Genomic DNA, 26,782 nt, shown 5'->3' on the forward strand with positions numbered 1-26,782 from the left:
CAGAAGTAGGGAAACAGGTTGTTTCTGGCCTCTGGAGGGCTTCCGGACAGATGGGGAAGACCTAGAGAGGCTCTGGAGTCTGGGGAGAGCAAAAAATGGGCCTACCATCGAGCCATCGCATGCCAGAAGCAGGGGGAGTGGGGGGGCACGCGCGCATGTGCGGGGGACAGGGCAAATATAAGTATGGGTGTGGGCACATGCGTGTGACCCCCCCCCGTGCTCCCCCGCTTTTTGCACGCGATAGCAAAAAGGTTAGCCATCATTGTTATAATGAAAGGGCTTTGCACAATTCCTACTATGGCTCTGCCTGAAGGAGGTAGATCTTTGTTATGTAGAATAGACTGGCCCAGGCCTTAATGGCCCATTGACAAAGTTGGGGGGCACTGAGTTTCTGTCTCCTTTTTAGGGGAAATATTCTGCCCTTTTAATATTTCCTAAAATATCTCATTTTCCTAGGAGAGGGTTGGGTGCTAACTTCCTACACAAGGAAACCATAAACAAACCTGCACACCAGATAAGTTGCATAATGGGTAATTGAATATTAATAAAAGTCATATTACAAGAATGGCGTTTAAGAAAAAAAAAATCCTGGCAAATAAAATGATGGGAAAATATATAAGTAACAAATAGGAACATTTGCTACTTTTACCAAAATGTGTAGAGAATGCAATACAGCAAGGAAGCTTATGTCCAAAATCCATGCTTTTCTCATCACTTTAAAAATATTGGAAAAAAATGAGAGATAAACGTGGTAGATTAAGTGTCCCTGCCATGAAGTGAATTTACACTGATCCTCAACAATCCATAATCACATCCCTCAAAGCCTGGTTCCTTCATGGTGAAAACCAAGAATAACGATTGCAGTCATAGCACAAAGTTACTTTTGGTTCTTCGTTTCCTCTCATTCCTCCGTTGTCACTCATCACCTTGTCTTTCCTCCCATCTGCAAATACACATTTTGAGCGTCTGTGAATTGGCAGAAATCTTTTCAATCCTGGGGAGTTGTAAGAGTTTTACATCACAGAACCTCTTCACCCTGCTTTGTGCTCCAGCTGCTATTTTATTATCCTTGACCTTGTTGTAAAGTTAGCGGAGCTAAAATTTCAGCTCTTTTTCCAGCACCCAGAACCAAACCATCCTTATCAACTTTTATCCATGCCCCAAGAAAGATGTTAAAAAACCTCCATGCTGAACCAGAAGAACATGTTCTCCTTTTCCTACCTTGCTTTGCTCTCACTTTCCTGACTTTTTAATAGTCCCAATTGAAACATTTAATGCAACAGTAAACAATCTGTTCTATTCAAGATGCTTTAAATTTCAACCCCAGTAAACCTCAATATTTGGTCTCAGTGACAAACTATAGTTCATAGTCATTTGGAATAATACTTTTGCCCTTTCCTTTCCTTTCCTTTCCTTTCCTTTCCTTTCCTTTCCTTTCCTTTCCTTTCCTTTCCTTTCCTTTCCTTCCCTTCCCTTCCCTTCCCTTCCCTTCCCTTTTCTCCTTTCCTTTCCTTCCCTTCCCTTCCCTTCCCTTCCCTTCCCTTCCCTTCCCTTCCCTTTCCTTTCCTTTCCTTCCCTTCCCTTCCCTTCCCTTTCCTTTCCTTTCCTTTCCATTCCTTCCCTTCCCTTCCCTTCCCTTCCCTTCCCTTCCCTTCCCTTCCCTTCCCTTTTCTCCTTCCCTTCCCTTCCCTTCCCTTCCCTTCCCTTCCCTTCCCTTCCCTTCCCTTCCCTTCCCTTCCCTTCCCTTTCCTTTCCATTCCTTCCCTTCCCTTCCCTTCCCTTCCCTTCCCTTCCCTTCCCTTCCCTTCCCTTCCCTTTTCTCCTTTCCTTTCCTTTCCTTTCCTTTCCTTTCCTTTCCTTTCCTTTCCTTTCCTTTTCCCTTTCCCTTTCTCTTTCTCTTTCTCTTTCCTCTTCCTTTCCTCTTCCTTTCCTCTCCCTCTCCTTCTTCCTCCCTCTCCATCTCCCCCCTCCATCTCTGTATCCACCACCATCTTTCTCTGGCCAACTCAAGACATTGCAGATTTCACTGTTCTGATTTGGCTGCATTACACATCTGATTCTATATCTTATCAAGATTATAGAACAACAACCCCCCCAAAAAAATTATAAGAATGCAAATTTTAAAAAAACCAGGCCAGAGACAACATTTAACTAAAAATATATTTTCAGTGACAATGAAAGCAGATGAATCCTCTCCTACATATCTTACCAAGTATTAAGACATATTGCTATTTCCAAGTAAAATATCCAGGGGTGAAATGCTACCGGTTCAGGATGGTTTATCCGAACCGGTAGTAAAAAATGCTACTGGTTCGCTGAACCAGTAGTAAAAAAATGTAAAAAAAAGTTCCAACGATCAGCTGAGCGATGCGCATCGCTCAGCTGATCATTGGAACTTTTTTTTTTACCTTCAAAGCATTTTGTTACTACGGGTTCGGGTGAATAGGTAGTAAAAAAAAATGCTTTAAAAAAGTAAAAAAAAGGCTCAGACAATCACGTGGCACAGCTGTGATCGTCGGAACCTTTTTTTTTTTTTACTTTTTTAAAGCATTTTTTACTACCTATTCGCCTGAACCGGTAGTAATAAATGTTTTAAAAAAGTTTTTTAAAAGGTTCCCAAGATCGCGTGCCACAGCTGATTTCCCCCCCACCCTTGCTGTTCCACTTACATTTCCAAGCCTCCTTTTAGCACATACTGTGCAGGTGTGCACAGCGCACTTTTGGTGTGAATTGTGCATGTGTGCATGCAGCATGTGTTTGGCATGCAGCACACATGCACAGCCAGCGAACCGGTAGCAAACTGGTTCAGATTTCACACTGAAAATATCTGTAGCACATATTTAGGGCAGTTCCTGAATCTTGCTGCAAATGAGAAAATAGAAGAATCTTTGGATGTTGGCTTCTTCAGCTCTGACTGGATGGTGGGGAATGGAAGGAAGGAATATAAATCCTTCCACTCCCCACCATCCAGCCAGAGCTGAAGAAGCTTCTTGGATGAGAAATGAAATGTCTTAAAAGAAAAACCAGAAAGTCCAGTTGCCTCTTTAAAAAAGCACTTTGGCAATATTAACTGCTGCCAGGATTGCTTATGCTCAATGTTGGAAACAGCCATGTACACCTGCAGAGAAACTGGTCATACAAAAGATCATGAACTGCGCAGAAATGGACAAATTAACACTGAGTTTAAAAGATAAAGAGACATTGATATTTTACAATGTGTGGGAACAGTGGTATAACTGGATAGAACGGAGATAGATTGAAGATAGATAGTTATTAAGTACAAGTAATTGATAAAATAAGAATGTAAATACGCACAATTTAATTTTTGTAAATAATGCACAAATTATTGTCACAAGAAAAACACCACAATTAGCTGTTGTTGAGTGAAATATTTTTTTATGTTTTTAATGTAATAAAAGTTTAATAAAGTGTTTATAAAAAAAAGAGAGAAAAGCACTTTGGGACAACTATGATCTGGATGACTGAGAATCTCCATAGACATGTAGGAGGATTGGTATTGGATTATATGGTGTACTCATTAAACATATGAGCTATTTCACAGCATATAAAAATTAAACCAAAAACTCTGCGGAGCTTCATTGTTGAATGAATGCATCACAGATCAATAACAGCCATCTTTACCAAAAAATAAATTTATAAAAAAAGTATCTGAAAAAAGATATACTACTGAAAGTTGTACACAAACCTGAAAGAACAGGGTATAGACATTGACTGGTGGCCATATTTACAAATAGAATCAAGGTACAAAACAGATAGGGTAAAATTCAGATTCCAAAATGAACCAAACGAATTGGATAAAATCTTACAAGGAACGGACAAGAAAATGATAACCAAAATATACAATTACTTATTGAGATATAAATTAGAGGAAGAAGTGGTTAAAGAAAACATGATAATTTGGGCAAAAATTTTTGGGTATAGTATTGAATTGGACAAATGGGAGAAATTATGGACTTTAAATTACAAATTGACAATGTCTATACCCTACAAGGAGAATTTATTCAAAATGTTCTACCGATGGCACCTCCCACCGGCGCGCTTAGCAAAAATGTTCCCAAACACCTCGCCAATTTGCTGGAAGTGTAATACACATAAAGGAACATACTACCACTTATGGTAGTCATGTCAAAAGGCGAAATACCCCCCAATCAGCTGTTCCCAGAGGTGAATTTTAGCAACAGTTTCCTTGGTTCTGAGCTCTGTGCCTTGCTTTTTTTTTTTTTTTTTGCTTTTTTTTTCTGCCTCTGAAACCTCTGAAACAGAGATTCAGAAAAAAAAACCCCTCTGAAGCTCTGTTTGGGGACTTCTTTTCTGAAGCTTGATTTCTGATGCTTTTTTCAGCCTCTGAAACCTTCATTTAAGAAGCTGGGTGGGGCTACATTCAGAGTATAAGACACACCCAGATTTTCACCGTAAATACGGTATTTACCAGAAGCAACAGATAATTGATAGGCAAGAGATAGAACAGGGCTGACGTTCAAGCTTATCACAATTCTTAGCAGTGGTGTGGGACAGGAGAGAATCTCTAGAATCAGAATGGGACAACTTGCCACAGTCAATTTGCTGTGACCAACTCGCCACAGGACAATTCAACAATTCAATTTAATTATTTTAATTTTTGTCATTCACATTTCATTTGTCCCTCCTTTGGCATCTTTTCTTTAATGATTCTATTCCACCATTTCTTCGATATTAGTGTAACTCTTATCCTGAGGTGAGTTGCCCTGTGGTAAATTGGCCGTGGTGAGTGTGAGAAATGGACCGAATAGCCTATTGGACTACCAGATTCCATAGGTCTCAGAAGGATAGCAGGTCCTAAAAAGCTACATGAACCAAAGTTTTAGATAGAAAGATTTCAAAGTGTATCAGAACTATTTGTAATCCTGCTGAGGCATTGCTGTGAAATGTGATTTTGCAAAGTACGTAATTTTGAAATATATTTGGACATAAAAGGACGAAACTGTGAGAAATAAGGAACTGAAAGTAGCAGATGGCAGGAGATTTCACATGTACACGCAAGTATGTGCTAACTGACGGTCAATATGGAGTACAAGGATGTAACTTCAGTAAAATTCCAGTTACTGAGGGGCAGTATAAGGGTATAAAAGAAGAAGATGGGTCTGAGATCAGGGCCACTGGCCGTAGCTATTCCTTGCTAGACCTAGCTATTGTCTCTGGACCTCATTGCAATGGGTTATTGATGTAACTTGTGTTACGATGGCTTTTCATGTTCCAAATTGTTCATGAAATAAACCTCTCAATCTTAAAGTAAGAATTGTTTGTTGTATTGCTGTTTCCTGTTTCTTTTATTGGAATATTTTTATGACATGAGTTTGTCATGGTAAGTTGGCTGCTGTGAATTGTCCATGGCAAGCTATCCTAGACCCTCTAAAATATTACAGGTCCATAGTGACATGGAGGATTTTGTAAAAGAAGGTTGTAATAAAGAAAGAAAGAGCAATCCTCTCATTGCCAGAAGGGATCTCTTTTCAGATGGGCTCTATTCAGCTGCTACATTTTTTCCCCAGTGTATATGCTAATGATTCCCTTGCTCTGTTTTTCTAATTTATGTATAAGGTTATTTTCTAGGCTGACTCGTAGCAATTATCCCATAAACTGCACTCAGCAGAACTAGACCATAATTATACACACAGTTATTTCAGGGCACATGCCGAAATATGATTATTCATTCACAACACAAAAGATCTGGAGGAAGAAAACAAACACAGGTGGATAGAACAATCAAACAAGCATTAAGCAGAGACATTACCATGCAGGAGATAAAGAGATGAATTTTCTTCTTCAAATAATTTTATTAAGATTACAGTTGGAAAAGTAAAAACTAATAGCAACTGCAAGAAATATAAAAAGAAAAATAGAAAGTGCAAGGAAAAAAAAAGAATAACGAAGTCAATTTATCACAAAAAATATGAACAATTGTAGTAAATTATTATCTCTTCAGCTAAAACAATGCACTCCCCCCCCCCAATAACTCATCTCTTACTCTTAACAAAACCTTTAAAGCCTTGTCATTAATTCTTAGCGATCAAAAGTCCATTAAGGCTACCAGAAATAAATACATAACTATTTTAACCTTGATCCAATAAGCCCATTCTATATTCCTTCCTGGCATTTTTAACCAACTTGGGTTTTAACCCCTTGAAATAAGGTCCTTTAGCTTCACTTCTTTCACCTTCTCTTTGTCTCCTCACAGCAAATCCTTCAAAACTTTAACAGATCTGGTTTATAAACATTAGTAAAAAAAATCCAAATAATTCTTCTGAATTTTCACAAAAGTATGGCTCAACATTGGAGAACAAACCCATCAGGACAAGATTCAGCAGTCCATCTGCATGTGAAAGATAAAAGTCATTATTTTGAAGACATCAAAGTCTACATTCTGGACAGAGAGGACCGCTGGTTTGAAACATGGGTTGAAGAGTTCATCTACAATAAGATTGGACAGCCCTCTCTCAACAGAGGAGGAGGGATACGATACCACCTATTTCCTGTTTAACACACAGTCCTTTCAACACTTCCAAGAAGATTTCACACCCATTTGCACTATTCAGGTGAATCTGGGGGCATAGATAAACCTCCAAGTGGCCTCAACAATTTTTAGAAAGAGTGCTAACAACCAGATGACTGCAAGAAATATAAATCCTTCCATCCTTCACCATTCAATCAGAACTGAAGAAATGAAATGTTTTCAAGCAAAAGAAAGAAAGTCCAGTTGCCTTTTGAAAAAGCACTTTTGGGAAAAAGCACTTTCTGAATTAATGCTTATATCTCTTTTTCAAATATCAAGATTTTATTAGCCTTATTTGAAGAGCCAATGTGTCTTCTTTTTGCATATCATTCTTATAGCTTGTCATACTTAAATCCACATTCAAATCAACTTCAATTTTATCTGGTGTAACCTGTTCTTCTTCTGCAACAGTGTTTGTCACCATCCACCTATGATGTTAGACATTCTTAAAATTAATTTCTCAGTCCATGAGTCCCAAGTCACTTTAAAACCTTCTGCTATTAAATATTATGTTCCATTTTGTAGTAACATGTCTACTCTGAGTATTCTTCTTTAGAGTAATCGTTAATTTCCTCTGGTTCCCTCTAGTGTCTAACATTCAAAATCCTTTCTTATTGTGTTATTTTTTCCAGCAAACAAAAATATTCAGTTTTCCATGGGAAAGATTATTATATTTAATTACAAATTCTCAATAAAAACTATTTAGACAATTCTTTCATTTTTAACTTTCCAAAATCATTAATTTTGAACCTCCTTTTGCTGTTTATTTAAAAAAAAGGCCAGCTGGCAGGAATAGCCAACACCCCAGAAGACAAGGTCAGGATCCAAAAAGATCTTGACAGACTTGAACAATGGTCCCTATCCAACCACATGAAATTTAATGTAGAGAAAAGCAAGGTTATACGGCTAGACAAGAAAAACCAAAGGTACAAATACAGATTAGGCAAAACTTGGCTCAAAAACAGTAACTGTGAGAGGGACCTTGGAGTCCTAGTGGACAATCACTTATACATATCCCAGCAGTGTGTGCAGCAGCAACCAAAAAAAGCTAATACAATCCTGGGTTGTATAAACAGAGGCATAGAATCAAAATCAGATAAAGTATTAGTACTGCTTTATAAAGCCTTAGTAAGACCAGACCTGGCATACTGCACCCAGTTTTGGTCACCACATTACAAAAAAAGATGTTGAGACAAAAAGTGCAAAGAAGAGCAACTAAGATGATTCAGGGCCTGGAGACAAAAACAGATGAAGAACAGTTGCAGGAATTGGGTACGGCCAGTCTAGAGAACCACTGCCACAAAGAAGAGGGGGTCAACTTATTTTACAAAGCACCAGAAGGCAGGACAAAGAAACAACGAAGAGAAATTAGTCAAGGAAAGAAGCAACCTGGAATTAAGGAGAAACCTCCTAACAGTGAGGACAATTAACCAGTGGAACAGCTTTCCTTCAGAGTTGTAGGTGCTTCGTCAATGGAGGTTTTTAAGAAAAGACTGAATAGCCACCTATCCAAAATGGTATAGGGTCTCCTGCTTGAACAGGGGGTTGGACTAGAACCGTAATGGCAAACCTATGGCACGCATGCCAGAGGTGGCACACAGAGCCCTCTCTGTGGGCACGTGCACCGTCACCCCAGCTCAATTAGCTGGTTGTTATGTTTCTGACACGCACACGCACACCCGCTAGTTGGTTGATCGGTTTCCGTCACTCTGGCGTCTGTGTGCACACACACGCCTTCCGATTTGGGCACTCTGTGCCAAAAAGGTTCTCCAGCACTGGACTAGAAGATCTCCAAGATCCCTTCCAGCTCTATTCTGATGGATTTTTCTAAATGCTTAAACTCCTTTGTTAAATTTCTTTCACAAAGGAGAAGGAAACTCACTCAGTGAATGCAATAAAAACTTGCTATTCCAAAGGCTGTTATTTATTTAAAAAATAAATAAATCCAAAAAATGATTAAGACATGTGGCTCAGTCAAGCTTTTTGTCCATAAAAAGGCTGCATTAAAGCTATGGGTTCAGGTGACTCCCAGCCACTCAGCTCAGAAGCCAGTTGCAAAAACTTCTCTTTCTGCAATCTGTTCATAAGAAGCAGATGTAGAGAGCACACATGGGTGATCTCATACTCTCTCCTTGCTCTGGGGAGATTTTAACTGTCTGGGTCCTGCATCCAACTGTAATCTCCATTGCAGATGCCATCCCCTTCAAATAGGGGTATCTAAATCACTATGAATCCTCATCAAAAGTCAGGGGATGCCCTTTTTTGGGTGGACCCCTAGTCATGATTTCTTTTTCCTTGATGCTCTGATCTTTTCCATTCACAGTGCATTCTTTTTGATTTTTGCTTTAATATAGCAAAGCTTTCTCAATTGTATTTATTTATTCAGAATACTTGTATTCTAGGTTCTCATCCTGAAAAGATAGCTAGCAAGCTATAAAATTGTAAAAATATAAAATGAGATCAAACCCAACATATAAACAAAAATAGCAGCAAAATCAATTGCCATCAATGCTACTTGGAACAAAAGGACTGTATGTTGTTTCCAAAGGGAAGAATAATAACTAACTTTTCTGTAGCTGAAGTTTCATAATGTCTTCTAGAAAGTTTGGAGCAAAGCTCCCACTGCCTTTAACCAACATAATGGTGGGATCCTGTAATCTTATAATTATGGGAAGGTAGATTTTAAAATAACAGTTGGAGAGAGAACCAAATAATTGAGTGGATGGAGTTGTATACAATTTCCCTTATTTGTTGCTAAACAAACCTAAGAGACTGACCAACCATATTTTGATTCCACCTTTCTAGAACAGATGAGTTTTAGTCTTAATTATGTTTATCTTTATTCATTTTCTAAGAATAAGGGATTGTAAAGTATGAAAAAATGTGGATGTTACTGTATTGTCCTTTACTGCCTTCAAAGAGGTGTAGGTAAAACTTTTCAAATGTTTGGCAGCAAAATCATTGAATAAACTAGTCAAATTGGGCAGGATTAATGTCTTGTAAGGATTTACCATTATTTTCATTTCATTCTGCCAAAGAATTATTTCCTTCCTTCCTTCCTGTAATCTTTAAATAGAACTTTATATTTTAATTGAATACAAATTCTAATCATGTGGGATAAAATATCTATTGAAATACATTGAATAATTGAAATATTACCTTGAAATACATTGTATATATCGAAATATTAAAAAAACCCATGATGAACAAATGAAAATGCCATTTATTCAGCTCCAATCCTCATTTATAAAGGATTCCAAATGAGCACAAGTATTCACTGATTTTAAAGCTCATTTTAGGCTTGCCACCCACTACCCACCCCACAACAAAATCAAACCAATTTGATCAGTCAGGTGGCCAGGAGAATCTCTCAAGCTGCCCTACCATCCTCTGGCTGTACAGATACTGAGGCTAAGATTAATGGGAAACCTCATAAGTAATGACACCATTCATCCTTGGAACATGAAGATATTTGTATATTAATGAAGAGATGGGGAATGAAAAACCTCATCAAGATGGAAGGCTGATAATAAACAGAAATGTCCTTTCCTCCTTCCCATTTGAGATACCTACATGAAGACCCAGCATACAATGATAATGTGGTGCTTGAAACATATTTTTCACAGGCTGGCAAGGGGAAGATAATTTGTCTTTAAAATAGAGGGAGAGAAAGGCAATCAACATCTAAAATATGGAACACATTGTCCTTGATAAAGCTAAAACAAAAGGAAATGAAAAGTGGGAGGGGTTGTGAAGTGTCGTGAGGTGAAATAGCTGATGATACTTACCTAAGAACAAACCCTTGTTTGTCACCATCATTTCAGGCTTTTCACTCAGGCACACTAGTACACAACCAGGAGTGGGATTCTACTGGTTCGGACCGGTTCAGGCGAACTGGATCGCTCCGACGATCAGGTCGGCCCGCCCACCCGCTTCTGTGCTTTACTTACCTTTATCTTCTCAGCTGATTGGCGCAGCAGAATGGATTGCCATGCCTCAGCTGTGTTACTCCCAAGTGGTAACACAGAAGTGCACGATCACCGAACCGATTGTTAAGCCGGCAACATCCCACCACTGTGCACAACTCCAAATTCCACCTAAGTCCCACCTTCATCCGTCATCTTTTTGACACATGTGCTCAGAATTTTGTCTTTTTTTCTAGTCAACTTTATCCTTAGAGCGGAGTTCTCTGATCCAACCAACACTTTGCAGGGAAGATTTTTTTGCAGCCTTCCATTAAAATAACCTTATGCCATTATGAACATTATCCAAGAAGGTAAGGAGGATGTTGGAAAGGAAGAGTACAGAATAATGGGATGTGGTAAGTTTCTCCAGCCTGTTCTGTCTCGATATCTAGAGGTTGTGGGGTGCACAAGCTTCAGCTCAACCCAAGCAGGACCTAGCAGCTCTGTGGATTTGGCTATGGATGGGATGCTGCTGACCCAAACAGACTTGAGGTGAAATATGGGAGTCTTCCTGGATTCATGACTCCTGCTTGAAGTAAGATGGCAGCCATAACAGCTTATGGCTGTTCATCAATTGCACCTGTTCCTGGACCAAGAGGCTTTGTTCACTGTCACTCAGAGGTGAGATTCAGCCGGTTCGGACTGGTTCAGGCAAACCAGTAGTGGCGACCTGTGGGTGAGCCTGCCCATCCACCGGGGTGCAATCCTGTCCTATATCGCTGTGTTTTTGACACCACATTCATGTGCTGACAGTATACTTGAGTGAATTGCCGTGTTGTTTGACATTGTATACATGCATGCTCACATTTCTGGTGCAGTTACTACAGTATGTGAAACCCGCCTCTGCTGTCACTCGTGCCTTTGTGACCTCCCGATTGAATTACTGAAATATAGGTTACAGTGGGCTGCTCTTTTTGCATAACTGGTGCAAAATGTAGCGACTGGGCAATTGTTGGGTGCCAATTACTCAGCATAGGAGACGCCACTGCACATCTTTGCACAGGAGACACCACTGTGAGCTGTATTGACTTCTGATGTGCTTCGTGGATCCAATTCAAGGTGCTGGTTGACACTTTGAAAGCCCTTCATGGCTTAGGACTGAGTTATTTATGGAGTTCACTCAGGGGTGAAATCCAAAATTTTTCCCTATCGGTTCTGTGGGCATGGCTTGGTGGGCATGGCAGGGGAAGGATATTGCAAAATCTCCATTCCCACCCCACTCTGGGGCCAGCCAGAGGTGGTATTTGACGGTTCTCTGAACTACTCAAAATTTCTGCTACTGGTTCTCCAGAACCTGTTAGAACCTGCTGGATTTCACCCCTGTGCTCACCCTAGTTGCTTCTGCCTTTCCTATCCAATCTGATGGTATAAGCATGGTTCAGGTACCTACAGTAGGGAATGTCAGCTGGTGAGGCCCCAAAGAGACAATGCCATGACAACCGCCCTTTGAAATATCATCTCTTCTGAGATTAGATTGGCCCCGCCCCTGTTGGCCTTTCATAAGGTCTTGAAAATGTAGCTTTATGCCCAAACCTGGGGCCCTGGATGTGGTTTAGAGTCCCTCTCCTGTTTGTATGGATCACAGATTAGATCATGCCTGGCTGCTCCATGTTTCTGCTTTTGTTTTCTACTATGTATTTTTATTTTTATTTGTTTTATTATGAGCCACATAGAGCTACATGAAGGTGAGATGGGTGCCAATATAAATCAAGTAAATTAAATCAACAAATAAATAAAAATGTTTCTTCTCAAGGTATTTTCACACTGCAGCTGAACTCGCTTGCCTCCTCTGATCCCTGTGTTTGTTTTTTAAGCCGAGTTCAAATATTTCAGGCCAGATTGTAGTGGGTTGGTAATTGGGCCAAATGGATGATCAGTTCATATTGCAACAACTGCAAGGCCCGATTGATCATTTCCTGCTTCTTGCTCTTTCCATCTGGGCAAACTGGCTCCTACTGGCTCTGAAATGATCTACCAGTGTCTGTCTTTTCTTTTTAGGGATTATTCCCTCTTCACCAGTCATTGTACCTTTCCTTTGATTTCTCAGATATTTGCACATATGGATGCCATCATACTATCTTTCCATATTATCTCTTCAAGGGAATAATGTAGCCACTTCCTTTTTTTCCTCTTATGGTTCCATTGTTGCTTTGATGCGACAATAATCAAAGCAATATTGCAACAAACAGGAACAAAAGGACTATGCAAACTTTGCTGCAAGGAAAAATGATGATTCAGTTTCATGGAAAACTGAAGTAAAGTTCCTACTTTTGACTAAAAGATGTTTTTAAAATAAATAAAGGGAAGGTGATGGGGAATAGAATAGAATAGAATAGAATAGAATAGAATAGAATAGAATAGAATAGAATAGAATAGAATAGAATAGAATAGAATTCTTTATTGGCCAATTGTGACTGGACACACAAGGAATTTGTCTTTGGTGCATATGCTCTCAGTGTACATAAAAAGACAAGATACATTCGTCAAGAATCATAAGGTACAACACAATGATAGTCATAGGGTACAAATAAGCAATCAAATCATACTAGGAAACAATCAATATCAATATAAATTGTAAAGATGCAACCAACAAAAGGAAAGGAAAGGAAAGGAAAGGAAAGGAAAGGAAAGGAAAGGAAAGGAAAGGAAAGGAAAGGAAAGGAAAGGAAAGGAAAGGAAAGGAAAGGGACTCTATGGAGATTCTCAGTCATCCAGGTCATGGTTGCCCCAACGGTTCATTTTTCTTTTTCAACAACTGGACTTTCTTTGTTTTTCCTTGAAGAAGTTTTGTTTCTCATCCAAGAAGCTTCTTCAGTTCTCACTGAATGGTGGGGAATGGAAGGATTAACATTAAAGCATTAAACATTTAATTACATTAAAATTGAACAACCCACTCTCAACGGAGGGGAGGGATATGACACCATCTATCTCTTGTTTACAACACACTCCTTTTAGCAGTTCCAAGAAGGTCCCACACCCATTTGCACGATTCAGGTGACCCTGGGGACACAGATAAGCCTCCAAGTTGCCTCAACGACTCTCAGAAACAGTGCTAAAAACTAGATGACTGCAAGGAATATAAATCCTTCTATCTGCAACCATTCAGTCAGAACTGAAAAACCTTATTAGGTGAGAAGTGAAACATCTTCAAGGAAAAACAAAGAAAATCCAGACAAACGAAAGGAAACTTTATACTACTATGGGCAAGGGGTGGGAAAGCAAAAGAAGCATTTTCACCCATCCTGAAACTGAACCCACTAGGAGATGGAAGGCTTGAATGAAGCATAAACTTCTATAATTGTGAATAAAGGTAAAGGTAAAGGTTCCCCTCACACATATATGCTAGTCATTCCTGACTCTAGGGGGCAGTGCTCATCTCCATTTCAAAGCCAAAGAGCCAGCGCTGTCCAAAGAGGTCTCTATGGTCATGTGGCCGGCATGACAAAACGCCAAAGGCGCATGGAACACTGTTACCTTCCCACCAAAGGTGGTCCCTATTTTCCTACTTGCATTTTTTATGTGCTTTCGAACTGCTAGGTTGGCAGAAGCTGGGACAAGTAACAGGAGCTTACCCCGTTACGTGGCACTAGGGATTCAAACCACTGAACTGCCGATCTTTGATCGACAAGCTCAGCATCTTAGCCACTGAGCCACCATCTGTGTGTATGTGGATAGTTTAATTCAATAATCAGCTGGCCTTTGATCAATTGCAAGATTATTGGGGGGGGGAAAGTTACTGCTGATCAGCAGAGAGCATAGCTGGTTAGCAACCCAGAATGAAATGGTTGCAAAGGACAATATTTAGCTACTGGAGGAGAGGACACAAACCAGGCAGTGCTGCAATTGGATTGCTAATAGAATGGAATAAAGCACTGGGTGCATCTGTTCCCAAGGACTTAAGATAGCTCAAGTCAGAAAACAGTTTTAAATTGAAGCTAAAAAACCCCCACAGATATGGGGTGCATTTGTAACAGGCTAGAAGTGGGAGAAAAGCAACATTTTCCCTTATTGCACTCAAAAAATGGTGCTAAGTCAAATAAAACGTCCAGATCTAACCGGGATATGAAATTCTTTTTTATCCATTTGGTAGGCATTCCTCTGCCTTTGTCTAGCTCCAAGTAAATCAGCAATTCAATGCACCATGCCGCATGACCCTAAATTGCTTGAGATGCTATTGCATTAAAATGATCATCCACCCTGCTGATAAACCAACTTGAAGGGGAAAAGTAGGGGTCCAATTTCATGCAATGAACATGTTGTTTTGCAGAGGGCACCAAAACAGGGATCTTTGGATATTTTCAAAGGCAAAATATTAGCTGGATACTAAAGACTCATAGGTGCTTTTTTCTTCAAAAGGCAGCTGGATTGTTGTTGTTTTTCCTTGAGGATGCTGAAGGTAAGTTAGGTTCCCTACCTTATTTTCGTATGGTACCAAAATGATAATTGCTTCCTCGCTGAACTCATCCTTCATATCTGAACCAATGTCAACATTGTTTCCCTAAGTATTAAATGAAGCCCAAGAGAACATGACAGCTTTACTCAACAAAATGAGCCTTTGCAGGACCTTGTCAGGAGGAACCGTATTTCTTTGTGCCTCCTTGTAATGAACAGATATCCAAACAAATGAAAAAATATCTGGTTTGCTTGAGGCACCCGTGCCTGGCAGAGGGAAACCAATATCTGGTGATGATGAGTAGGTGACTCTGTCTATGGGCTACTGATTTTTTTTTGCTGCCCTGTCAAAGAGCACTTAAGAAAGATTCATTCCCTGGTTACATTTGGGACATCACAAGAAAGTATGAAAAACAGAAACAACCCCTATATTCCTCTCTCCCACCCCATCCCTGCCACCACACATCCTTTTTTATACCTCAGAAATCACCTTCAGTCATTCAGAAATTACTGCAATTGGAGGCAGATAATCCAAACCAAATATGTTTGTTTGTTTGTTTGTTTGTTTGTTTGTTTGTTTGTTTGTTTATTTATTTTATTTGTCAAGAACGTATTTGGTAATAAGTATAAGCATGGATTGAATACATAAAATGAGTACAATTAAAGGGAACATTAGGACAGGGATGGTAGGCACGCTGGTGTTTTTATGCACACCCCTTACAGACTTCTTAGGAATGGGGTGAGGTCAACAGTAGACAGTCTTAGGTTAAAATTTTGGGGGTTTGGAGATGAAACCACAGAGTCAGGTAGTGTATTCCAGGCATTGACCACTCGGTTGCTGAAGTAATATTTTCTAAAAGTGAGTTTGGAGTGGTTTACCTTAAGTTTGTATTTATTGTGTGCTCGTGTATTGTTGTAGTTGAAGTTGAAGTAGTCATTGATAGGTAGGACATTGTAGCAGATAATTATATGAGCTATGCTTAGATCATACCAAAGGCGGCGTAGTTCTAAGTTTTCTAAGCCCAGAATTTCAAGTCTTGTGGCATAAGGTATTTTGTTGCGAGCAGAGAAGTGAAGGACTCTTCTTGTGAAATATTTCTGGACACATTCAATTGTATTAATGTCTGATATGCAGTGCGGGTTCCAGCAGATGAGCTGTATTCGAGAATTGGTCTAGCAAATGTTTTGTATGCTCTGGTTAGTAGTGTGATATTACCGGAGAAGAAGCTACACAAGATTAGGTTTACAACTCTTAATGCCTTTTTGGTGATGTTGTTACAGTGGGCTTTACATATGATCATTAGATATGAGTACTCCAAGATCCTTGACAGAGTGAGGGTCAACTACAAGATCATGTCCACTCAGCATGTATTTTGTGTTCTGTTTTTTTTTTTTTTGCCAATGTGTAAGACAGAGCATTTGTTGGTTAAGATTTGGAGTTGCCAATTGTTTGACCATTCTGACACAAAGTCAAGGTCTTTTTGAAGGGTAGTAGCATTGTCAGTGGTGTTAAATATTGTTACATCATCAGCAAAGAGAACGCAGTTGTTTATAATATGATCACAAAGGTCATTTATGTATAGTATGAAGAGTGTTGGTCCTAGAACACTGCTTTGGTGGACACCACTATTAACAGGTGCAGGATTTGATAGGGCATTCCCTATTTTGACCACTTGTTGTCTGTTTGACAGGAACACAGCTATCCAGTTATGTAGAGATCCCAAGATGCCATAGGATTTTAGTTTTAGAAGGTGGGTGTAGGAGATGACCAGGCTGAGTGGGATAGCTGGGTCATCAGTTTGGAGTGTCTACATCCCTATAAGAGACATACGTCCAGCCTCTCCTGAAGTCCATTGACTTTTACCTGGTGACAATTTGTCTTGCTTGTTAGTAGATCAGATTCATGTGTCTAGGTAGCAGGAAAGAAACTAGTAGTACTTTCAAACTCGATCCTGGCTCCTGGCTTATGGAGATTCTCAAGGTCATTGTTGTCCCAAAGGTGCTTTTCAAAAAGCAACTGATCTTCCATTCCCCCCAGACCAAATTATAATCAAAAAAATATACGAATGCGCAGAAATGGACAGATTATCTATGGAAATCAAGGAGAGGGAAGACACCAAGTACTGTTTAATTTTTAAGGTAAGGGATATTTTCTCATGAAATTGAATTGTGAATATAAGTTATTATAATTTAGATAAGGATGTAAGCTAAGATAGAGATAGATAGTAGTAGAATTTGTGTACAGAGTTTAATTAGGATAGAGATACCAATGTAGAAATTTGTTACTAGTGTTTAAGTTTTGATGTGTTTGCTTTTGTTTGTTTGTTTTTGTTGTGTGTTATGGTTTTCTTTTTTTCTTCTCTTTTCTATTTCCTGTACTGTGTATTTTTAATGTTTGAAAATTTAATATTTTTTTTAAAAAAAGCAACTGGACTTCCTTATTTTTTTTTCTTGAAAAGATTTTGCTTCTCATCCAAGAAGTTTCTTCAGTTCTGACTGAATGGTGGGGAAAGGAAGGATGTATATTCTTTACAGTTACCTAGTTGTTAGCACTCTGAAGGTCAGTTGTTAGCTCTCTGAAAGCCATTGAGGCCACTTGGGGGTTTATCTGTACCCTCAAGGTCACCTAAATTAGTGTGCAAATGAGTATGGAACCTTCTTGGGACTGCTGAAAGGACTGCATTGTAGACAGGAAAGAGGTGGTGTTGTATCCCTTGCCCTCTGTTGAGAGTCAACTGTTCAATTTTAACATAAATGGCTTCTTTGACCTCTCTTTCAAATCAGTGATCTTCTCTGTCCAGAATGTGAACTTTGCTGTTCAAAAGAGTGATCTTTGTCTTTCAAATGCGGATGGAATGCTGAATCTTGTCCTGATGAGTTTGTTCTCTTATATTGTGCCATGGATTTGTGAAGTGCTTGTTTTGTTTCTCCAATGTACAGATCTGCACATATCTCACTGCATTGTACTTCATATTGAAGGAAGTTAGCACCCACCCCTCTCCTAGGAAAATGAGATATTTTAGGAAATATTAAAAGGGCAGAATATTTTCCCTAAAAGGGAGTCAGAAACTCAGCCGCACACCTTTGTCAATGGGCCATTAAGGCCTGGGCCAGTCTATTCTACATAACAAAGATCTACTTCCTTCAGGCAGAGCCATAGTAGGAATTGCCCAAAGCCCTTTCATTACAACATCACCCAGCAAGGCTCAATAACCAAGCTTTTAAAAGTAAAAAAAGGGCTCTGACGATTACAGCTGTGGCGCGCGATCATCAGAGCCTTTTTTTTTACCTTTTGTTGGAAGAAATATCCTTCTAGGTTCTGCTCCAAGTGGGGAAAAAGACACTGGAGACATGGAGACTGCTTGGAAATATGGTTTAATGGTGGACAGGATCACATGGCTTGAGTTCCTGAACAGAAAAGGGGGCAGATACAGTGAGTCCCTGGGTTTTTATGCTCTCTCTGTCTCTGCATTTCTTGGGGCCCCGAAAGAGTATCCTGATTGGTTGTCAGACTCCCAGGGGGTGGGGGTCTTAGCTAGCCTTGCTGGATGATGGTCACATGTGCTTCCCAGGTCACATGTGGTGAGTTTCTGCTGCTATTGTGTAGAGGGCTAATCCTATCTTTGTTGGATATTTGGCAATACCTACTATGGCTCTGCCTAAAGGAGGCAGATCTTTGTTATGTAGAATAGACTGGCCCAGGCCTTAATGGCCCATTGACAAAGGGTGGGGGGCAGGAAGGTGGGAGCTGCTTTGTCTGTAAAATATGCTTCTCCATTTCTCATCCAGGGAAATATAATATTCTGCCTTTTTCATATTTCCTAAAATATTTCACTCTTCCAGGAAAGGGGTGGGTGCTAACTTCCTACACTTTTAAAAGTATTTTTTTACAACCTATTCAGGTGAATAGGTTGCAAAAATAGGTTGTAAAATATAAAAATATAAAATATAAAAATAGGTTGTAAAAAATAGGTTGCAAAAGCTGAACTTGCATAGCTTCTTCTCCGGTAATATTACACTACTAACCAGAACATACAAAACATTTGCTAGACCAATTCTCAAATACAGCTCATCTGTCTGGAACCCCCACTGAATATTGGGTTTAGAAAATTTAGAACTAGCCACCTTCAGTATGACCTAAGCATAGCTCATAAAATCATCTGCTACAATGTCCTACCTGTCAATGTCTACTTCAGCTTCAACCACAACAATACACCAGCAAATAATAGATACAAACTTAAAGTGAACCGCTCCAAACTCGGTTGCAGAAAATATGACTTCAGTAACAGAGTTGTTAATGCCTGGAATGCACTAACAGACTCTGTGGTCTCATCCCAAAACCCCCAAAACTTTAACCTAAAACTGTCTACTGTTGACCTCACCCCATTCCTAAGAGGTCTATAAGGGGTGTGCATAAGAGCACCAGCGTGCCTACCGTCCCTGTCCTAATGTTCCCTTTAACTGTATTCATTTTATGTATTCAATTCATGCTTATACTTATATATATTATCTAATATGTACTCGACAAAATAAAAAAAATGTAAAAAAAAGGCTCTGACGATCACAGCTGCTGTGCACGATCATCAGAGCCTTTTTTTTTAACCTTTTAAAAGCAGGAAGAAACCATACCCCGGTGGGTGGGCGGAGCCTCCTGCCGCCATCACTACCGGTTCTCCAAACCACCTGCCACATTCACTACTGGATCGCCCAATCTGGTCCGAACCGGGAGCATTTCACCCCTGCTTTGAAACCCATGTAGGAAGTTAGCATCCACCCCTTTCCTGGAAGAGTGAAATATTTTAGGAAATATGAAAAAGGCAGAATATTATATTTCCCTGGATGAGAAATGGATAAGCATGTTTTGAAGCAGCTCCCATCTTCCTGCCCCCACCCTTTGTCAATGGGCCATTAAGACTTGGGCCAGTCTATTCTACATAACAAAGATCTACCTCCTTCAGGCAGAACCATAGTAGGAATTGCCAAAGATCCAACAAAGATAGGATTAGCCCTCTACACAATAGCAGCAGAAACTCACCACATGTGACCTGGGAAGCATGTGACCTGGGAAGCACATGTGACCATCAGCCAGCAAGGCTAGCTAAGATCCTCACCCCCTGGGAGTCTGACAACCAATCAGGATACTCTTTCTGGGCCCCAGGAAGTTCAGAGTCAGGAAGAGCATAAAAACCCAGGGACTCACTGTATCTGCCCCCTTTTCTGTTCAGGAACTCAAGCCATGTGATCCTGTCCACCATTAAACCGTCTTTCCAAGCAGTCTCCATGTTTCCAGTGTCTGTTTCCCCACTTGGAGCAGAACCTAGAAGGAGATTTCTTCCAACATCCATATAGGACACAACAGCTGGCGTGATAAAATACTAGAGGCAAAGGATTTTTTAAAAAACTACTCTTGTGAGTTTATTCCTTTTTCTCTTGGAAAGATTGCAGGATTTAATGTGTGAAATAAGTGTGCTAAACCTATTTTACTCCTTTTTAAAAAATTTCGGAAACAGAAAACAAATGTTTCCTTCGAAAATCAGGTTTACCATCACATTTGGCAGCTGATGCATTACTTTTCTTCAGTTTAGGATTTGAGTTTCTTTTTCAATAGTTGTTAGAAATGAGAATGATTTTTCAAGTCTGGAAATTGACTGTGAAAGCTACTTGTTATGATTAGCCACTTGCTTAGACATGCAGATGGAGAGGCCTCATCTTACAAAGAACCAGTGATTTGCTGTTCTTCGTGTATCCAGCTATGATTTGTACAGGATAGTGGATTTAAAAGTTTTAGATTCTTAATGCTTCAGTAGTAAAAGAGCTACACATGAAATGGGCATGTTTCATTTCATCCTTATGTTCCTTAGCTGTCAACAATTATCCTTAGCCAATCTGATCAACAATATTAAGACTATGACTTTCACTGTGGATAAAAATGAAAAATGCAACATGACTTTATATATCTATATCTAGTTTAAGTCTAAGGCACTTAGACTTAAGTGACTAAACTTAACTTAATTTAGACTTAACTTAACTTAGACTTAAGTGACGTGGTGGCTCAGTGGCTAAGATGCTAAGCTTGTTGATCGAAAGGTTGGCAGTTCAGCGGTTCGAATCCTTAGTGCCGCATGATGGGGTGAGCTCCCGTTACTTGTCCCACCTTCTGCCAGCCTAGCAGTTTGAAAGCACGTTAAAAAAATGCAAGTAGAAAAATAGGAACCACCTTTGGTGGGAAGGTAACAGCATTCCGTGCACCTTTGGCATTTAGTCATGCTGGCCACATGACCATGGAGATGTCTTTGGACAGTGCTGGATCTTCAGCTTTGAAACAGAGATGAGCACCGCCCCCTAGAGTCGGAAACAACTAGCGCATATGTGCGAGGGGAACCTTTACCTTTACTGTATTAACTATTATAGCTATATCTAATCAGTCTATATCTATATCTAATCAGGTATGTCCAACCACTAGCTGCAAACAGTTCTAGACAGTTAGTAAAATGTGGCCTCAGAATATCATAAACTTTTAATATTATGTGATTTATATACATTAATTATATCATATATTTGATATGTGGTCCAAGTCAATTCCTTTTCACTCAGTGCAGTCCAGGAGAATCAAAAGGTTGGACAAGCATGATCAACATCATTTATGTCTATGTCTACATCTGATGCTTGTTCCTAATTCAGAAGGAAGTCCTTACCATCAGCATCTAATTAGGATCACTTTGCTACCTTTCATCACTTTGCTCTAAGGAATGGGCACAAAATAGATTTAACAGATTAAAAGAGTTGGGAAAGAATCCAACCCCTCATCCAAGCAGGAGGACCTACACCATTTCCAACAAATGGCAGTCCAGTCTCTTCTTGAAATCTTCCAGTGGTGAAGCTCCCATCAGGTAACTTCATGCACCTTCCATTCCCCCTTATTCAGCCAAAACTGAAGAAGTTTCTTGGATGAGAAGCTAAATGTTTACAAAGAAAGTTCAGTTGCCTTTTGGAAAAATGCCTTTGGGACAACTTCATGCACCATAAAAACATTAAAGATCAAATGTGAAACATAAAAGCATTAGGAGAGTGTGAAGAAACATATTTTAAGCTGCTATTTATTTTTTGCAGCTTCTCTTTTGCTCTGACAAAACCTTGTACTTTTGAAAAAGATGGGTTTGTTTTGATTTTTAGCCTGTCCTTGTCTTGGCCACAGTGGTTGCCACAAATCCCAAGGCCCTGGAGGAACAAGAATGGCCTGAATTACTCCACAAAGTGATTAACAGGTCTGAATTATTCTGGGCTATAGAAGCCACTTGGGGTGACTTTCAATGGATAAGCTAATGACTTTGACATTTACTTTCTTGTTTATTGTCTCACTTGACTAAAGCCAAATGGCTTTATATTAATACAATTCCAGAAAGAAATCCCCTACTCTTTTCAGGACAGAACTTGAAAGAGTGTTCTGAAGTCCTTGGGATAACAGCTATTGACACAGAATAGCTGACTTCAGTTCCATAAAGAAGGAAGAGACAATTTGATCTAATCTGATACCAAAGAAACAAGCTCTGTCAGTATATTAATGAACTAGAATAGGCATAGCAACAGGTCAGCCAATGGGGGACTGTTTGGTAACTGAAACAGAGTATTTGTTGTATGGGGCCATAAGAGACAGTTTGGAGCCTGGGCATCGCTTAACTATTCTGTATATAAGTTTGAGGGCACTCCCCCAAGGGTAGATTCTACTTACCTTTACTACCGGCTCGTGCCCACATGCTCTCTTCTGAGTATGTGCATGCCCACATGCTCTCTTCTGAGTATGTGCAGATCACTTCTGATGACATACAGGTCAGTGGACAGAGCCTCCCACCTGTTTTACTACCAGTTCTATAGAACTGGTCCGAACTGGGGGCAACCCACCACTGTTCTCCCCCCTCCATTTTGCCTTCTCCATTTTGCTGCTTCTATTTGCTTGCCTCCTTTTGCTGGCCTCCATTTTGTGCTTCCATTTTGTGCCTGTGTTTGTACCTACTTACAATCTCTTCTCTCTACCACATTGGAAAAACCAGCATGGGTATTGTATATTTGCCTTATGTGTTATTATATATATATTTATATAAAGAAGTTTTGAATCCTGCTGCATCGTCTGATTGTGTGTGCTGCAACAAACTCTGACAAGCTCCAATTTATTATACAACTCAAGAATGTAGAGGAGGACTAAATGCTTGTTATACCAATTGCTAAAGTTGCAATTAGAGGAGCAACTAAAAGAAGAGCACATGAATACCCTCCTTTGAAATAGTATCTTTGTAGGCCTTCAAACATGCTCAGTTTTCCATTTGATTGTTCATTTTGAGCTTTCTTGCTTGCTTCTAAACTCTAGTTCAGAGGCCTACCATAAGCCTAAGCTGAAGATGGGATGATCCAAAAACTAAAGATTAATGGACAGTGCTGAAAGTATTTCCATCAAGATGATCAGAGCCAATGTAAAGGAAGACTAAACTAATGACAACAGGTAGAACAATCAGCCTTAGAACTGGCAGTGAAAAGATTGAAGTAGTGAATAGCTTCTGCTTTTTAGAAACAATCATCAATAGTAAAGGAACAAGCACTCTAGAAATATGAGTGCTTATTCCGTTATTATTAAAATATTTTTTTTAACTTTTTAATGTTTTTCTGTTTTAACTGTATATGTAAATGTAAGCTGCCCAGAGGTACCCTAAGGTAAGATGGGTGGCCAATGATTGATAAACAAACAAGCAAGCAAGCAAAATAAGACACAGATAAACAGCCATGAACACTTTGGAAAAGATATTCAAATGCTTCGAAGTGTCTACATCAGAGGTGGTACTCAGGCAGTTTGCACCAGTTCAGGCGAACTGGTAGCAGCAATCGCAGGTGGGGTGGGTTGAGCCCGCCCCACCCACCTGCCCCGGCTCCAAGTTGTGCTATTTAGACATGTTTTCGAGGCCAACCGCATGCACGGAAGGCACACAAGCGAGCAAAGTGTACCCATGGAAGGCCCAGCGCATGCATGGACATGTGCAAAGCGAGTGTGCATGTGCACGGCGAACCAGTGGTAAAGTGGTCTTTACTCATCGCTGGACTACATCTTCAAAGATCGGAATTGTGCAAGCCATACTATTCCCTGTGATACACTGGAAGCAAAAATTGGAGCTTGAAAAAGCAGGATAGGAAGAGTATTGATGCTTTTGAACTTTGGTGTTGGAGAAAACTCCTGGAAGCTTCTTGGATGAGAAGCGAAACATCTTCAAAGACAAACCAGAAAGTCTAGTTAGTTGCCTCTTGAGGGCGAAAAAGAAAAAGAAAGGACCTTTGGGACAACAATGACCTGGATGACTGAGAATCTCCATAGACATCCTGGAAATATTGTGGACAGCCAAAAAATAAACCGATGGATCATTGAATAAATCAAACCAGAGATCCCAATCTTTAGCCTTCGACAAGGCTGTTGAAACTATTTCATTCAAGGCAGCATTTAAGTTTTGCTGCTGATAGGCTTCCTTTTTATTGATGTTATTGATTAATTTTTGATATTGTGGACTTGTTTATTGATTTTACCACCTTTTAAAAAGTGCCAGAATCAGTAGTAATATTGCAAATGGCCAACAACTTAATCCTGCATTGGACAATATCCATATTTATTTAATGGATTTTTTTATTATATAGAACAGGGGTGTCAAACTCGATTTCATTGAGGGCTGCATCAGGGTTGTGTTTGACCTCAGAGGGCCATGGTGGGTGTGGTCATTGTGGGTGTGGCCAGTTGACATCACTTGTGTCAGGGTTCCTGTGGCGGCCTGAGCACTCTGCTAGTGAAACCAGGCTCCTGAGCTCTGTTTCCAGCTGCAACGGCCTCCTGCAACTCACTGCCAGCGAAAATGGAGATTGGGAGCCCATTTTCACTGACAGAGGCACCGCCCTTGCTGTTTCCAGGATGACCCCGTGGACCAAATCTAAGAACAGATCTGGCCCGTGGGCCTTGAGTTTGACACCCCTGATATAGAAGCTATGGTTATGCATATTATTCTTTTTTTTCCCCTCTGTAATCTTCCTGGAGTCTTTAAAGTGGGTGATACATAAGTCCTTAAATAAATACATATCGTGGACCAAGATAGAATAGAAGTAGAAATATTTCAGGTAGATAGTTGGAAATCAAATTATAAATGTCATATGGTGGACATACATTATTTATATTGGAGGAAAGAAATTCATAGTGGCACCAAATCAGAATGGGGGCATCATTGAAACCTCTGCCAGATAGCAGAGCAAATGAAGCCAAGATGCACTCTCTTGCTCCAAACGTGAAGCAATTCCAGGACTGCCTATTTTGTTAAACATTTAGGTGAAGCAATACGGTCACAGAACAAATCTCAAAAAAAAAAAAGGGGGGGGGACAGCCTCTTCTTTATTGGATTTTCCTTAACTGAAGTTAAAAAGGCAGATGCTGAAGATGCATAAACTTGGAGATGCATATACTTTAGAACATCTACTGACCATGATCTCCAATATAAGCTTTGATTCATAGATCCATAGAGAGATTGATTGATTGATTGATTGATTGATTGATTATTCATATTTCTATGCCGCCCATTCTCCGAGGACTCTGGGCGGCTTACACCACAGACAGAATATTAAATAGCATATCCAACAATCTGGGTCCTCATTTTACCCACCTCGGAAGGATGGAAGGCTGAGTCAACCTTGAGCCGGTGAGATTTGATCTGCTGATCTGCTGAACTAGCAGTCAGCTGAAGTAGCTGCAGTACTGCACTCTAACCACTGCGCCACCTCGGCTCTTTTAAGATGATTCACTTCTGTGGAAACAATCATCCATAAACATCCCTGTTATCAATGAAGGGAGCCAATCTTTCCCACTTCATCTGAAGACTATTCAAGAAAATCAGTTTTGGTCGTAATATACATAGCGATATGTTGGTTCTAAATTGGAAATTATTCTATTGTTTGAATGCATATGGCCTCATCACTTTTAGAGAATGCGATGAGAATCATGTTTTGAAAAGAGGATCCAAAGAGCCTGGCACTCGATAAAGACTTGAAGGAAAACAATGCTTTGGAGTACATGTACATAGGACCTATCAACAATTCTTTAAATAAAATGTATTTTCTCATACCTTACATCAGTTGCAGAAGGAAGCCATATCATTCTGGGAAAATGTGTGGCTTCCTTAAGTTGATAGTAGATATTAAGTAAGTACCCACTCCCAATATTCTTCAAAGTAATTTTTTTTCCACTTCAACTTTGTTTCTGCAATTTTAATTTCCAAACATAAGATTCTAAAACCCCAAATGGGCTCATAGATTATTATGTCACTGTCCATGGTACTGAGAAATTTGTCCTGTTCCCCCCCCACCCTCCCCAAGAATATGGTTTTCAACCTAGAGTTGAAAGGAGAAAGTAAAGAAGGAGGGGGGGGGGAGGCATTTCATTTCCAAAAATTCACATGAGAATTTTTCACATGAGAAATTTTTCACATGAGAATTTTTCACATGAGAATTCACATGAGAAAAATTCACAAGGTGGGCTTGAGGAACAAGACTTAGCAGCCTTCTCCAATCAACCACATGCCATGCCTTCTGCTCAAGCAAGCAATATGCATCGGTTCATTGCTCATGGGTTGAGGTGGATGGCTCCTAACTGTGGTGGGCACTTGGTGATGTCTAAAAAGAGTCAGCTTGGAGTAAGGCTCATATCAATGCTGTACATCTGTCTCAGCTGTTTTCTTCCCATTTCTTCGCAACCCTCAGCCCAGCTCTTTGATTTTAAAACAGTTTTGCTAAAAACAGAAGAGCGCCTGAGGCCAGCAAGCTGAAAAGTGAGCCAGAAATAGTTTCTCAAATGTAGCTGAACAGA

Source organism: Pituophis catenifer, unplaced genomic scaffold (assembly GCF_029215685.1).
Source record: "Pituophis catenifer annectens isolate HBS135680 unplaced genomic scaffold, rPitCat1.0.hap2 SCAF_1, whole genome shotgun sequence".
NCBI classification, from domain to species: domain Eukaryota; kingdom Metazoa; phylum Chordata; class Lepidosauria; order Squamata; family Colubridae; genus Pituophis; species Pituophis catenifer.